At 42.2% G+C, this 14,780-nt stretch overlaps 1 protein-coding gene across 3 annotated transcripts in view; it reads left to right on the plus strand.

Annotated features, from left to right (window-relative positions):
- Positions 1–14,780, plus strand: part of TENM3 (teneurin transmembrane protein 3) — a 2,213,160-nt gene that overhangs the window by 522,002 nt on the left and 1,676,378 nt on the right. The gene's annotated exons all lie outside the window — the stretch shown is intronic.

Below are 14,780 nucleotides of genomic sequence, written 5' to 3' on the forward strand. Positions count from 1 at the left end.
AGAGTGTTTGTTTTTTCGTTTGTTTTGTTTTTTCCAAACTGGGTTAACCTAAACTGGTGAAAATAACTTTGGTTATTTTTGGTTATTGGTGCAGCATGTCTACACTAGTGGCTTCCACTGGTGCAACAATCTTGGTGTGACTACACTGGTGCAAAAAATCCCAGCATAGATAAGATCCTAATCTCATAAAAGTTTGCATATGAAATTATCATATGTTATCAATATTTTTCTGGTAAATATTTGTGTGTATTTCAAGCAAATGTGAGGTGGGGAGAAACCTTCCCCCAAATTAATCTAAGACACCTCCCAGGTAAATGTGTGGAGTAGGGGGTAAGATCAGGCAACCACCAAGGTGGAGGTAAAGAGGAACGTGCCACAATAGGTGTCAAGGTACTAAGGTAAGTGTGACAATGCAAAAGTGACTGTGTAATGTTAATAAGAATGACTATCCTATTACCAAGCAACAGAGGGTCCTGTGGCACCTTTGAGACTAACAGAAGTATTGGGAGCATAAGCTTTCGTGGGTAAGAACCTCACTTCTTCAGATGCAAGTCTTGTGAGGTTCTTACCCACGAAAGCTTATGCTCCCAATACTTCTGTTAGTCTCAAAGGTGCCACAGGACCCTCTGTTGCTTTTTACAGATTCAGACTAACACGGCTACCCCTCTGATACTATCCTATTACCATTGTTAAGCCACTGAGCATACACATTGTGCACTAGATGTTTTCAGAAGACTGAACAGAGACAGGTTGAGTTGGCTGCTTATTATATTAAAAGAAATGCTGTGCTTTTTATCTCCACCAAACCTAATTTCTGAACGATTACCAAACAATTCAGAGGGGAGCCACCAATGGACACTGTAATTCAAGGTGATGAAGAAAAACCACTGGGGCTGAGGAAGAGGAATTGTTAGCATGGATACTTTAGTTGGGTAAGAGGAAAGGAGCACAAGAAAGAAGCCACTTCTACATTTTTCTGTGAGGCCTGTTAATTTTAATTTTTTGCTTGAGGCGCAATTCATATATATTCATGCCCTTGTATCTCTGCCTACATACAACACATTTTTCTTATGCACTGATCACTCCAGTATGATGTTTGACCAACTTTTGAATACACCATTCATGAGGCTACCTCCACTACAGTTTGATTGCATTTTTATCGCTAACACCATTTTAAACAGTGTTTGTTCACATACATTGTACTGTCCCATATTTTCATTTTCCTTCGCTTATTGTAGTAACCCTTTTCACCCTGCCCCACTTTTAAGTTTCTATACTGATCCCAACTCTTATTTCTTACCGCCCAGTTTGGGAACCACTTCCACTTCCTCTCTTTTCTAGTCTCAGGAACTAAATGTAAGGCCAGATAAAATATGCTGTTTGTGAACTGAATGGAGAGTATGACTCAGCACATCTGTATGTTTTGTTTGGGCAGCTGGCCAGTTAGAAGTGTGACTGAAGCTTTCTTTAATTCAATTTTAATGGAATAAACTGATCAATTAGTGTCAAGAAAACAGTTTTTTAAACATTTACCTGGGGGATGCAACCCAACTATTTCAAACACGCTGATAACTTCTGGCTTGTGGTGTTTATGAATTCTCTCTGTAGATGAATTACTGGGAGGGCAGGAGAGGGTACAGAAATTCCAGTTGCAATAGATGAACAAATTTGACAAATGAATTATGCCAAGTTCATTAGGACAATCTGGAAAAGCCTTCATCAACAAATACTCTCCCCCAGTGATAGTCATTTAAATTCTGTCTGGTTTTTAGCACTCTCACTCACTCACTCACACACACACACACACACACACACACACACATTTTACTGTATTTGGAAAAAAATAACAGTGGCTGCTGTTTGGTGAGTTAACCCAGTGAACTTTCTCTCTCATGTACCTTAGCAGGGCTGGAGAGCAAATTTAATTCTGACTCAAAAATTTCCTTTCCTCATAATGTATCTAAACCTTTGAAGCATTGGCTTCAATTAAAGCTGAAATTTTCAATAGCAGCATTAGCCCCTCTGTTACAAGGGGAAAAGTGGGATAAAAAGACACAGGGCTCAGCTAGCATTATTATTTATTCATATTCATTTAACTTTGCCATAGCACCTACAATGTGCTAGGAGCTATACAAAAATATAGGAAGAGATGTCCACTGCTCCAAGGAGCTTACAGTCTAAAAAAACCCAACCAACTAAGCAAAACCAAAACAAACCACAAGAATGAGGGGAAAGGGAGACAGCTTACAACCAAAATGGCAGTAATAACAGGCATATTTCTTGTTAGTTCAATTTGCTTTGCTCTATATTATGTAGAGTCTATAGGGTGACCAGACAGCAAGTGTGAAAAATTGGGACGGGGGTGGGGGGGTAATAGGAGCCTATATAAGAAAAAGGCCCAAAAATCGGGACAGTCCCCATAAAATCAGGACACCTGGTCACTCTACGTAGAGAACTCTGTCCGCATCTGCTAGTGGTGACCAGTGAGATTAGTAGGATGTACTTAATAAACAATATATATTACTATTTCATTCCATGAAAATATTTAAGCCCCCCTCCCACCCACAACATACTTCAGTTGGTAAGCTTTCCATTTTTTCCAGTCTAATTCTATTTTATACACTTGTGCATGTCATTTAATTACATATGAGAGATCCTAAAAGTGTTCAGGTTCAGGGTTTAGCCTAGCCTGAGAGTGTGAAGTGATGATACTCTCCCAGCAGAGCCAATGTTTGGGGATGGGGTAGTGGCTGGTCTGAAAAGCTCAAACACAAGGGAAGCAGCTGGTCCCTCACACTGTGGGATGGACTGATTCTGTCCTTTTGCTTTCTAAGCCTTCTTTCAAATGAACATGTACAGTTTCTGATGCATCAGACAGACTGTGATGACCAGGTCATGGGCAGCCAGACCTAGCAGTCAGTGACTAAAAGGATCGGAGTTGAGAGTCAGCTGGGTCAGATACCAGTAGATCAGAAGAAGGAGACAAACTGGGGACAGAACCATGAGTTGGTAATCAGAGTCAGGCTGGGTCAGGGTACCATGGTGTCAGAGAGAGGAGATAAACTGGAGATCAGAACCATGAATCAGATGCCAGGAGTCACGCCATGTCAGGATGCCAGGAAATCATGCTGGGGAATCAGGAGCTGCCAAGGATCAGAGGAAAATACAGTTTGGTGTGATCAATTCCCTGCATTATTTCTCTGTGTCCCTGAATAATGGCCTCCAGGAGGCTAGTTTCCTCATAGACCTAAAGTCAGCAGGGAGCTGTCAATAGTTGCAATCGTGTCCAGTGTGGACATGTGTTGCAGGGCAATTCAGAGAGGATTAGAGTACAGGGAAATTCTCTCCTATCAAGGACCAGGCCAGTTTCCCCCACCATGCTTGGACTGGCTTGTTTCCCCAAGCTCCTTGGTGTTTGTACTGGGCAGACCGAGATGGCATGGCCAGGTTCACTGCAGTGGAAGCATACGTGATGATGACAGCACAGTTCTTTTTCTTCAGGAGGGAGCTGCTTGCATGGGTTCAGCCGGCAATACAGCATGGTATAAGCATAGAGGGACTGCAGAAGAACCCCGTTTCTCCTCTCTTCAATCTCACAGCTGATCATCAGTGCAGATGTCAAGGTCCACAAGGACATCTAGGCCCATAGGCATCTCTACACAGACCAGTTCATCTTTAATTTCTTCCTGCAAGCCCGACTAGAACTGGTACAGCTATCCTGCTTCAGTCCACTGACACATAGGAGGCCACTGAGTCTTGCCCCTGCTGGAATCTCTTCAGGGTGGTCTTGGCTGTTCGAGCTCAGTGTGGGTCATGAAAGATGGTTGATATTGACTGGAGAAAGACATTCCAGTTCAAAAATATCAGGCTATGGCTTTCCACCAGTCTAATGTATCTCCTGTCAGCAGGTTGTTTACCATGGCCATCTTGACTGGTCAGAAGCATAGATTTTGGGATGCAGCATTGCTTCATGAATGCCTGGAACCACAGGTGGTTCTCCAGGAACCATTTGAACAAGGGTATTTTGCCCCCTCTTCAGGGGAAAGTGCTGCAGGTTGTGTGTGCAGCACGGTAGTGTCACTTGCTCCTGCAGTCACTGTTTTTTCCCAATCAGCTCAGCAACTTCGGTCTGCAGAGCTTGATTATCTGCTGGAGGAAGTCCTATGCTTCCGGTGGCTGTGGTGGTACTGCTGGGTCCATCCTCCTTGCACTGGGCTCCATCCCATAGTTGTATTGTGGTCTGAACAAGCTGTCACAGCTGAGTCATGGGCAGCCAGACCTAGTGGTCAGAGCCAGAGTCCACACTAACAAGACAGGAGTTGAGAGTCAGCCGGGTCAGTGTACTAGGAGATCAGAAGCAGGAGACAAACTTGAGATCAGAACCATGAGTCAAGAACTAGAGTCAGGCAGGGTCTGGATACCGGGGGTCAGAGGCAGGAGACAAACTAGAGATCAGAACTACAAATCAGATGCCAGGAATCATGCCGGGTCAGGATGCCAGGAAATCAAGCCGCGGGAGCAGGTAGCACAGGGCACACTGACCAGATCAGGGAGAGCCCAGCTATTCAGACAGCTTCCTGGTCCTCCTGCTGGCTTAAGTAGGGCAAGCAGGCCAATCAGCTGCTCTGGGACTCTGCCAATAGGACCTCTTGGGTGGAGCCTCAAACTGGGGCTGGACTTCATGGGTCCTATCAGCAAGCTCCCCGGTGGAGGGTTGAAGTCTGGCTGTTTTCCATGAACCCTGTAGACTTGGGTTTAAGACAGACTTGGCTTGGTCATGACTCAGACGTGGCTTGGTCATGGACAGAGCTGCAGAGAAGGAAGAGGGAGATTTAGCCTACAGCATTTATTTTTCTTTGTCTCATTACTGGGTAATGAGACCTGACTCACTGCCGAGGCAAATTAATATGGTTTCTCAGAAGACAAAAGGAATAGTTGTCAAATAACTGTGTGAATAGTTGTATATAAGCTGCAATCTCTTTCCTTGTTGTCAGGTTTCCATTTCTTTATTTGCAAGTTCAGGCTAGTTTTGTATTAAATGTTGGTGGCGTAGCTACCACTTGGATTACACAAGGAAGGAAAGGCACTTCGGCAGTTAACTGTTACATTTTTTTGCCTCTCACTTCACAAACAAGGTCAGCTCCCAGACTACTGCACTGGGCAGCACAGTACGGGGAGGAGGTGACCAACTCTCTGTGGAGAAATAAGTGGTTCAGGACTATTTAGAAAACCTGGACGAGCACAAGTCCATGGGGCCGGATGCACTGCATTTGAGGGTGCTAAAGGAGTTGGCGGATGTGATTGCAGAGCCATTGGCCATTATCTTTGAAAACTCATGGTGATTGGGGGAGGTCCCGGATGACTGGAAAAAGGCTAATGTAGTGCCCATCTTTAAAAAAGAGAAGGAGGATCCGGGGAACTACAGGCCAGTCAGCCTCACCTCAGTCCCTGGAAAAATCATGGAGAAGGTCCTCAAGGAATCAATTCTGAAGCACTTAGAGGAGAGGAAAGTGATCAGGAACAGTCAGCATGGATTCACCAAGGGCAAGTCATGTCTGACTAACCTAATTGCCTTCTGTGATGAGATAACCGGCTCTGTGGATGAGGGGAAAGCAGTGGACGTGTTTTTCCTTGACTTTAGCAAAGATTTTGAAATGGTCTCCCACAATATTCTTGCCAGCAAGTTAAAAAAGTATGGGCTGGAGGAATGGACTATAAGGTGGATAGAAAGCTGGCTAGATCATCGGGCTCAACGGGTAGTGATCAATGGCTCCATGTGTACTTAGCAGCTGGTATCAAGCGGAGTGCCCCAAAGGTTGGTCCGGGGGCCGGTTTTGTTCAATATCTTCATTAATGACCTGGAGGATAGCGTGGATTGTACCCTCAGCAAATTTGCAAATGACACTGAACTGGGAGGCTTGGTAGATACGCTGGAGGGTACGGATAGGATACAGAGGGAAATAGACAAATTAGAGGATTGGGCCAAAAGAAATCTGATGAGGTTCAACAAGGACAAGTGCAGAGTCCTGCACTTAGGACAGAAGAATCCCATGCACTTCTACAGACTAGGGACTGAGTGGCTAGGCAGCAGTTCTGCAGAAAAGGACCTAGGGGTTACAGTGGACGAGAAGCTGGATATGAGTCAACAATATGCCCTTGTTGCCAGAAGGCTAATGGCATTTTGGGCTGTGTAAGTAGGAGCATTGGCAGCAGATCGAGGCATTCCCCTCTGTTCAGCATTGGTGAGTCCTCATCTGGAGTACTGTGTCCAGTTTTGGGCCCCACACCACAAGAAGGATGTGGAAAAATTGGAAAGAGTCCAACAGAGGGCAACAAAAATGATTAGGGGACTGGAGCGCATGACTTATGAGGAGAGGCTGAGGGAACTGGGATTATTTAGTCTGCAGAAGAGACGAATGAGAGGGGATTTGATAACAGCCTTCAACTACCTGAAAGGGGGTTCCAAAGAGGATGGATCTAGACTGTTCTCAGTGGTAGCAGATGACAGAACAAGGAGTAATGGTTTCAAGTTGCAGTGGGGGAGGTTTAGGTTCCATATTAGGAAAAACTTTTTCACTAGGAGGGTGGTGAAGCACTCGAATGGGTTACCTAGGGAGGTGGTGGAATCTCCTTCCTTAGAGGCTTTTAAGGTCAGGCTTGACAAAGCCCTGGCTGGGATGATTTAGTTGGGGATTGGTCCTGCTTTGAGCAGGCATTTGGACTTGATGACCTCCTGAGGTCCCTTCCAACCCTGATATTCTGTGATTCTATGATTCTATAATCCTCTGGTGCATGGGTACATATTCCAAATGTTTAGAAACTCTACCACACACTACCGTAACTTGTAGTTACGGAAGCATTTAGAAGTCACATGCTAAACAGAAGACATTGACTAGTGAAAGCTAATGACATAACATTTGATAGCTAAAATAAAAGTGACAAAATAAGAATAGTGGGGCATGTGAATGGATCAGACACATTCTTTAAAACACCTTTGACAGCCACTGAGAAGAAAAAGCACAGATGGACCCACCGAGGAAACTGTCTGAAAGCTTGGAGTCAAGTTACATGGAGTTTGGACAGGATGCAACTGGGAGCATGGATTCATTGTGTGAAAAGAGACTAAATTCATTTATCTCACTGAGATTAAAAAGAAAGTCACTGCCACAGCACAGAAATCTCAGGGGATGGGGGTTAAAGTTATTGATCCTAAAAGTATTGCTCTGGTCTTGAAAAAATAGCAGTTGATTACGGAAAATAAAGCATTTGAGCACAGGATGGACAGGATAGAAAATAAATCTAGAATTCTGAACTTTCAGATGGTTGATGCCCCAGAAGTATCTGCAGAGTTGTTGCGCTTTCCCCACCTCGAAATGGCATAGTGTGTTGGATTGTTGAGAATAACTTTGCATTATTTTATCCAGCTTTGCATTTGTAAGGAGACTTATCTGCATCCCCTTCTTCTGTATATCTATGTTCTTTAAACTACGAATTTGATTAAATGCATTTCAACAACAGGTATTTTTGTACAGATATGAAGGATCCAAAATATTGATATATCTAGATTAAAGGCAGGAGCTCCTGAAAAGGAGAGAGAGTTTTTCTGCAGTTTAGAGAATTCTGTGAGCTGGAATACAGTGTTTGTTGTCCTTCATCAGGCCAGGCTTTCTGGAGATGAGAGGACTGTCCATCCTGAAGTTTATGGTGGTTTCTGTCAGTGCATATCCTACAACATAACAGGAGGTTGCAGCAGTATAGTGTTGCTTCAACCTACTTTGCACTGGAAGTTGGCAGGGGACAGTACTGCTGAGATATGGGTAATACTATCTCAGAAGGGAGTTTGGCTATGACAGTTCTATAAGAAGTTTCTAGGGAAAATTCAAGATTGCTTACAATGATAAGAAACCAAGGCCAAGGAGGGGCAGGGTTCTAGTAAAACCACCTGCTCTCTTTTGAGCTGAATTGCCTCAGAAGGAAGTTCATGTAATTTAATTTCAGAGGGAATACCCCCATTGGATACTTTAGCAAAGATGCCAATTTATCTGAATAGACTAAAGTGTGTCAAACACTTTATTATTTTTAAGGCAGTACTGATGTTTGGTACTTGTTGTATTTTGGAAAGACTTTTTGTATGAAAGGGTCTTTTCTGCAAGATATGACACAGTGGCTAATATTTTAGCCACATTACAACAATATTGGATTCTGAGAGATGCATATTAATATTAAGGTTCTGATGACTTACACCAAAGTTTAAAGCCTAGAAAGCATATGAAGTAAAAAAAAATCTAAATATATATGTGACTTTTTATTGGTATTATTAACTTGGAAATCACAGACTTAACATTAATAATAAAACATCAACAATTTCTAGAGAGCACAATAAACCTTTCAAAGCAGAAAATATAGTTAAAGGAGAATTACACTCGAATATTTGATAGTGCTTTAGTTTCAAGCACACAACCAGATTTAAAGCTTATTCCTGTTATTGAGTAGTCTGAAAATGTAAGATAAATGTGTTACTTTTTATATTTTTGGTATGCCTACTATGGTGTGTGTTCTTCAAACAACTCATTTATGAAAAAAAAGCCTCTTAGTTGGAATGACATTGCCAGCTTGGGATCAAATAAAATTTTTATCTATCTATCTTGGCTTCCACAAGGTATAAATTGATGTAAAGTATCTTTAGCCCCACTCCATGCAATTTATTTTTCTGGTCTGGTGGAACCTTCTGCAGTTTTCTTAGCATAGAAGAAAGACTGAGTTTTAATGGATTGACCTCATATTTTTTTCAGATGTGTTTAAGACAAGCATTGTGTTCCGTTTTCAGAGCATGGTCTGGTGTAAACTCCATTTTCTCTATTTATCTCTGAATATTACATGCATTTAGGGCCTGATTAGCTTCAGTGGGCATTGAAATAGGGCCTGAGGGCTCCATCATATCGTACATGGGCTACTCCCATTCAGGTGTTAGGAATCCCAGTCATTCATAGAATCATAGAAAATTAGGGTTGGAAAAGACCTCGGGAGGCCATCTAGTTCACCCCCCATTCAAAGCAGGACCAACCCCAACTAAATCATCCCAGCCAGGACTTTTCTTCCATCATGTGGTGCTATTTGCCTATTCAGTCCACAGAAACAGAAAGACACCCACCCCTAAAAACAAACAAACAAACAAAAAACAGACAGTCTTGCTTGACTTGCACTAGCTCATAGTCCTTAGTGTTTCTTCCCAGTCCCCTGTTCGTGTAGCTCCAGACAAATGTTCACCACTGGTTGCTGGCCATGGAACTCCATTTAAGGGGAGGATTCCACATTGTTAAGGGGGAAGATAGGTAAGTTAATTTTGACTGGTTCAGTGGTCCTCCGGGTTGATGGAACCCAAAGGGTATATCTATGCTGCATTGTAAATCAGGATCTGTGTGGCCTGGGCTTGTGAACCTGGTGTTCCCAAGCCTGTTCTTGAACAACCACACTGCATTGTTAAACTGGAGTTTATAATTGCTGGACCTGGGTCTCACATCTGTGATAAAGCATCCATACTACACTACATAGACCTTCTGATTTAGGTCTGTGGCTTGAGCTGTGTCCATGCTGCAGAATGACAGGGCTAGGACTTGAGTCACAGCAGGACTCTGGCTCTGATCCCCCACCTCCCACAGGAGGGTACTAGGACGCAGGTCCTGAGTGCTTGCTAATCTGAGTCATACTGATTTGTGTGTGAACAAAAGTGGGGCTTGGGCTCAAACCTGAGTCAGAGCCTGGGCTTAGTGTGCGGTGTAGACAAACCCAAACCTACAGAATGGCTTCCATAGGCCTGGGAAAGGGAAGAATGAACAGTGCTTACTGGAGAACGGTTCAATTTTGCAGCAACTTTTGAGGTTTCAAAATTGATTTTAGTTTAGCGTTGGAAGCGAAACAAAACCTTTCAAATATTTTTGCAAAAAACAAGAGTGAGTGTGTAGTCTGGTGATTAGGGCACTGGCCTGAGAGACACAGCTTCAAGTCCCTACTCAGTCTGATTCAGAGCAGAGTTTTTCATCCTAGATCAATCTAAATCAGGCAGAGCAGGGGCTTGAAGAATCTGGGTCTCCACCATCCCAGGCCAGAGAGTCTCCTCCCAGACCAAAGTTTTGTCACAACTAATATGTTTCCACAAGATGTTTCAGCTTTGATGAAACAGAGTATTTTGGCAATAATTTGTTTAGTAGAAAATGTTCTGACTAGCTCTGAAGAAGATGCTAGGAAGATAGCACTCCTTTCTACACACTCTGAACTGAATCCCCATACCCTCTGCTAAGGAAGTAGAGGTTACTATCTAGTCTGTCACGTATCAGGATATCAGTATTTAGCCTGTGCTTATTAGAATTAATACTCAGCTATAAATGTTTTTGGTTGTACCCGTGTGTAATAAATAGGTTCCACTATTACTCTGGGATCTTATGTATTCAAAATTTGAAGCTCATATAGGCTTAACTGATTTTACAAATATACTCTTGTTACTGGGATTTCCATGTTTGTTAAGTAGATATCTAGCTATTCGGTATTTAACACTCCTTAGAACAAAACTGGCTGAAAAGACTTTACAAAGAGAGTGGATTTTTAGCAATATTTAAATGTTAAAAAATACAGAGAAGTTTGCCTCCTACCTATTCTCATTAGTCCTTTTCATATCCTGCATCTCAATCCAGAATCTTCCTTGTTTCCTTGAATGCTGCAAAATAACTATGTCAGATGAGCTTGCCACTGAGAAATTACCCCAGGGCATTTTTATTTTGTACTTAAACTTTTATTTTGTCATTTTTTCCTATTAGCAATCATTAAGCAATTTAATAATTATAAGCCTCATTAGTATTTTAATGAGACTAGTAGCCATCACTAAGTGTAATTAAATTAGTTTTATTGTATGATATTTTGAAGCTGTGATTAAGTTTTACTGTGCTTTGAAGAATAAACCTATAGAGATCACTGTTCAAAAACAGTCTTGTTAATGTATGAGGCGTCTGTGAAATAAACATATGCAGAAAAAAGGGGGAAAATTCCCAACCAAGGTTAATCACAAAAGAAGAAAAATCAAATGTTTCTGCTGCCATCAGTTCCAGGGTTAGCAATTTATTCTTGGTGCTAGCAGTAGGTCTGTTTAACACCATTCATTGTGAGTAGCTTTGCATAGTCTGTTTTTAATATTTAGAAATGGCCCCTAGATGCTGTAGTGATCAGTGCTTTATAAAATCAGGACAGAATCCTGTAGTGCTTAATCAGACAAAACTCCCTTTGAGGTCAAATGGAATTTCACCACAATAAGAACAGGGCCTGTGTAACTGTTAAACATTATTATTATTATGTTATATTGATAAATTGGGCTACTGGAGAGAGAGGGAATGTAGTAGCATCAGGCCAAATTGTGCCCCCTTGATCTGCTGGGATAGGGAAGCTCCATGGTCTGAAGAGCTGTATGAAGTGGAGAAAGTAGTGGGTGATCCACTGGCTATGCCCGATGCTCTTTTGTCCACCTCTGTCCCCATCCCATGCAGTGAGAATCCTCCTTTTTAAGAAGGAAAATTTATAGAAAATCCACAGCAGAGCAATCCTTGGCACTAGCCCTCCATTAATCCTTCTCCTTGGGCATCTGCATGATCTGCAATTAATCCTGCCCAGCTGGTAATCCCCTGGTGGTTGCCCTAGGTACTAACTTCCATGGGGGCACCTCAGCGCATTGCCACTCAGCCATGTTTTTTGTTTTTTTGTTTTGCTCAGCCACTCCCAAGGGAAGTGTCTGTGTGAGAGAGAGAGTGAATGTTTTCTGCCTAGCCAGCAAAAGGCCTAGGGTTGACCCTGATGCTCTGTAGAGCTTTATTAGTTTGTCTGCTAAATACTCCCAAGATTCCATCTGTACTGAGCATGCTCCAATCTCTCATACCTCCTGTGTGCCAGACTGCATATACTCTGGGCCGGCTCCAGCTTTTTTGCCGCCCCAAGTGGCTGAAAAAAAAAAAAAAAGCCGCAATCGGCGGCACTTCGGTAGCAGCTCTACCACGCCGCTTCATACTTCTGTGGCACTTTGGCGGCCGGTCCTTCCCTCCGAGAGGGACTGAGGGACCCACTGATGAATTGCCGCCAAAGAGCCGGATGTGCCGCCCCTTACCGTTGACCGCCCCAAGCACCTGCTTCCTGCGCTGGTGCCTGGAGCTGGCCCTGCATACACCAGCCCTACAGATCAACTGAGCGTGCGCCCTGTCTGGAAGGCCTTTCCTGTAATTGATCCTTTCAGTTACCAGTGGCACTGGGTGCCAGGCACAGGAACTGAGAGGAGGGACATTGTCTCTCTGTCAGTGTTCTCCCTGCTGGTGAAAAGGATGCATGAAAAAGGAGGAATCATCCTGACTACAATGCAGAGAGGCTAGATGGAAGAAATGTGGGAGAAAGGTGCAGGGAGAGGAGCTCAGAGTGTGGAGGAGGGGAGAAGCAGAGGGTAAGGACAGGGGCAATGCCAGGGAGAGCAGTAAGGAAGGACAAGGAGTGGAGAAAGGGGATGGACATTATCCTGGGGGAATAGGGGAGGAGTAACTGGGACATGAATAGAGGAGTAAGAGTGGAGGTAGGGTTAGGGGGTAGAGGAACAGGGCAGGATCTGAGGAGGGCAGAGAGGGACAGGTGGTTGGAGACAAGGGGACAGGAAAGGAGAGGGGGGACAACAGCAGAGAAGGAATGGAGCAGGAACTGGGTTGGGTGGATAGGAGCAGATGGGAACAAGGGCAGTCTGGGGGTGACAAGGCCATACAGTTCTTTGAGCACTTGAGAACACTCCTTTCCGGTCCTGGAAATGGAACCCAGGATTCCTCAATCTCATCATTCTTTTGCTGTCAACCAAATAGCTGTGAAACTATTGGCAAAGGGTGTGTCTCATCTTCCTCTATTAACTTGCCCACCTTGTAGATTATGGTTTTTTACTGCTACCAGTTACTCCATTTGCTAAGTGGCAGAAGTGTGTGTTGTGGTTATAACAGTAAAAATCCTACTGATGATCCATGTGGGAGTCAATAAAGTTCCATACATTGGAATATGTTTTTTCTCAATTTTCTTTTTAAAAAAGTAGGAAAGTCTATTAACTTTGCAAAGGCAAGCACTCATAATTTAGGAGATGCCAGTATTAAAGTTGTCAGTGCAATGTATATCATAAAGCAACACACAAGAGGGAAAAATTAAGGTTACACAGGCTAATTAAGGTTAACACTTGGGTGCTTGACTTTGCAACCTTAAGTTTGTTTCAAATTAATTTTTCCATACATAGTAATTATTGGAATGCTCTGAAAGACATCTTAGACACTGTCCTGTAGAAGATGGTTTAATTTGAAAATTTCCAGTGTTTTACATAAAGACAATGTAGTATTTGAAATATTAAATTATGCCACGATGTCTGACAAAATTTAGTTATAATTACACCAAACAGGATCTGTGCCAATCAAGCAAATTGATGGATCAGTCATAAACTTTAGTAAGCATTACATTTTAAATTGGAAAAAGGCCTTCCATTTATCTACCGGGGCCTTGGTTCAGCAAACACACCCACATTTAACTGTAAGCATGTGATTAGTCCCACTGACTTCAATGGAACTACTCATGTTCTTAAAGTTAAATCTGTGTGTAAGTGTTTACAGCTCCAGGGTCCAAGTCTGGAAAAAAAATGCAATAGGCATGAACCAGTATAATTAACAGCTTTATTTTAAACCAAAATCAGAATTCATTTAATGGATCTTTTATCTGAGCAGGTCCCAAATCTACTCACCCTTCAGTATTGGGGTATTTACACATTAGAGGTTAAAATAAAGAGCTCTGCTCACACATTAGAGGTAAAAGAGAGCTCTCAGTTTTTAGTTGCATTTTACATTTTGGTGAATTGGAAGTTTATTTACTAATGACAAGTACTTGTTTTAAAAAGACTTCAAATACATTTCTTTATATATTCTATTTTGCTTATCCTAAATCTAATGCATGCAGATCCTAATTAAAAATTTCATTAAAATACTTTTGGTTTTCTGCATACCTAATATTTACTGTGTAGAAGTGTTTGTTGTCCTAGAAGAAGCGACAAATCCATAGCATATTTACAGTTACGGATGTCTTCAGAGTTTGTGAGCAGAGTATCACAAAAGCAAATAATTTAGAGATAGAGGATGGGGGAAGTTAGTAGGTTGTCTAGTACATACCCTTGCCAGTGTAGGATTGTACCCAATAGTGACGTTTCTACAGCTTAACAACTCTAGTTTAAATGACTCAAGTAATGGAACTATATCTACTTTACTTGGGAGACTTCACCACAATCTATTAGCCTGAAATTTTACCTAGTATTTAGCCAAAATGTTCCTTTTCTTAGTTTCATCCCATTAGTGTTACTTATATTCTGGAACCACATTTAGCAATTATTTTTCCTCTTTTGAAGTTTGTCTATATTGTTCACATACTTGTTGATATTTATGACAGTTTCTGCTAGCTGTTGCTTGGTTTTGGAACTTGTTTTAAACTTTGGTGTTGCTAGTATTGTAGAATGAATTTTGAAATGCCCTCAAGAGTATAACAAGATAGTTGTGTTTTCTGATGAATTGCTTTACAGAGAATGTAATTATGCATTTTACAGAATAGCAACTTGTATACCACATAAAGCACATGTTTACTTGTGGGAATTATGTGGTTTTGCTGTAATTATTAGAGACTATTGATTGTATTCCATTATGTTAATGTTTCCAAATTAAGCAATATGAAGCAATTATCTGCCACGCTGTATC

The sequence above is a fragment of the Chrysemys picta genome, chromosome 5 (genome assembly GCF_011386835.1).
Source record: "Chrysemys picta bellii isolate R12L10 chromosome 5, ASM1138683v2, whole genome shotgun sequence".
In the NCBI taxonomy this organism is placed as follows: Eukaryota; Metazoa; Chordata; order Testudines; family Emydidae; genus Chrysemys; species Chrysemys picta.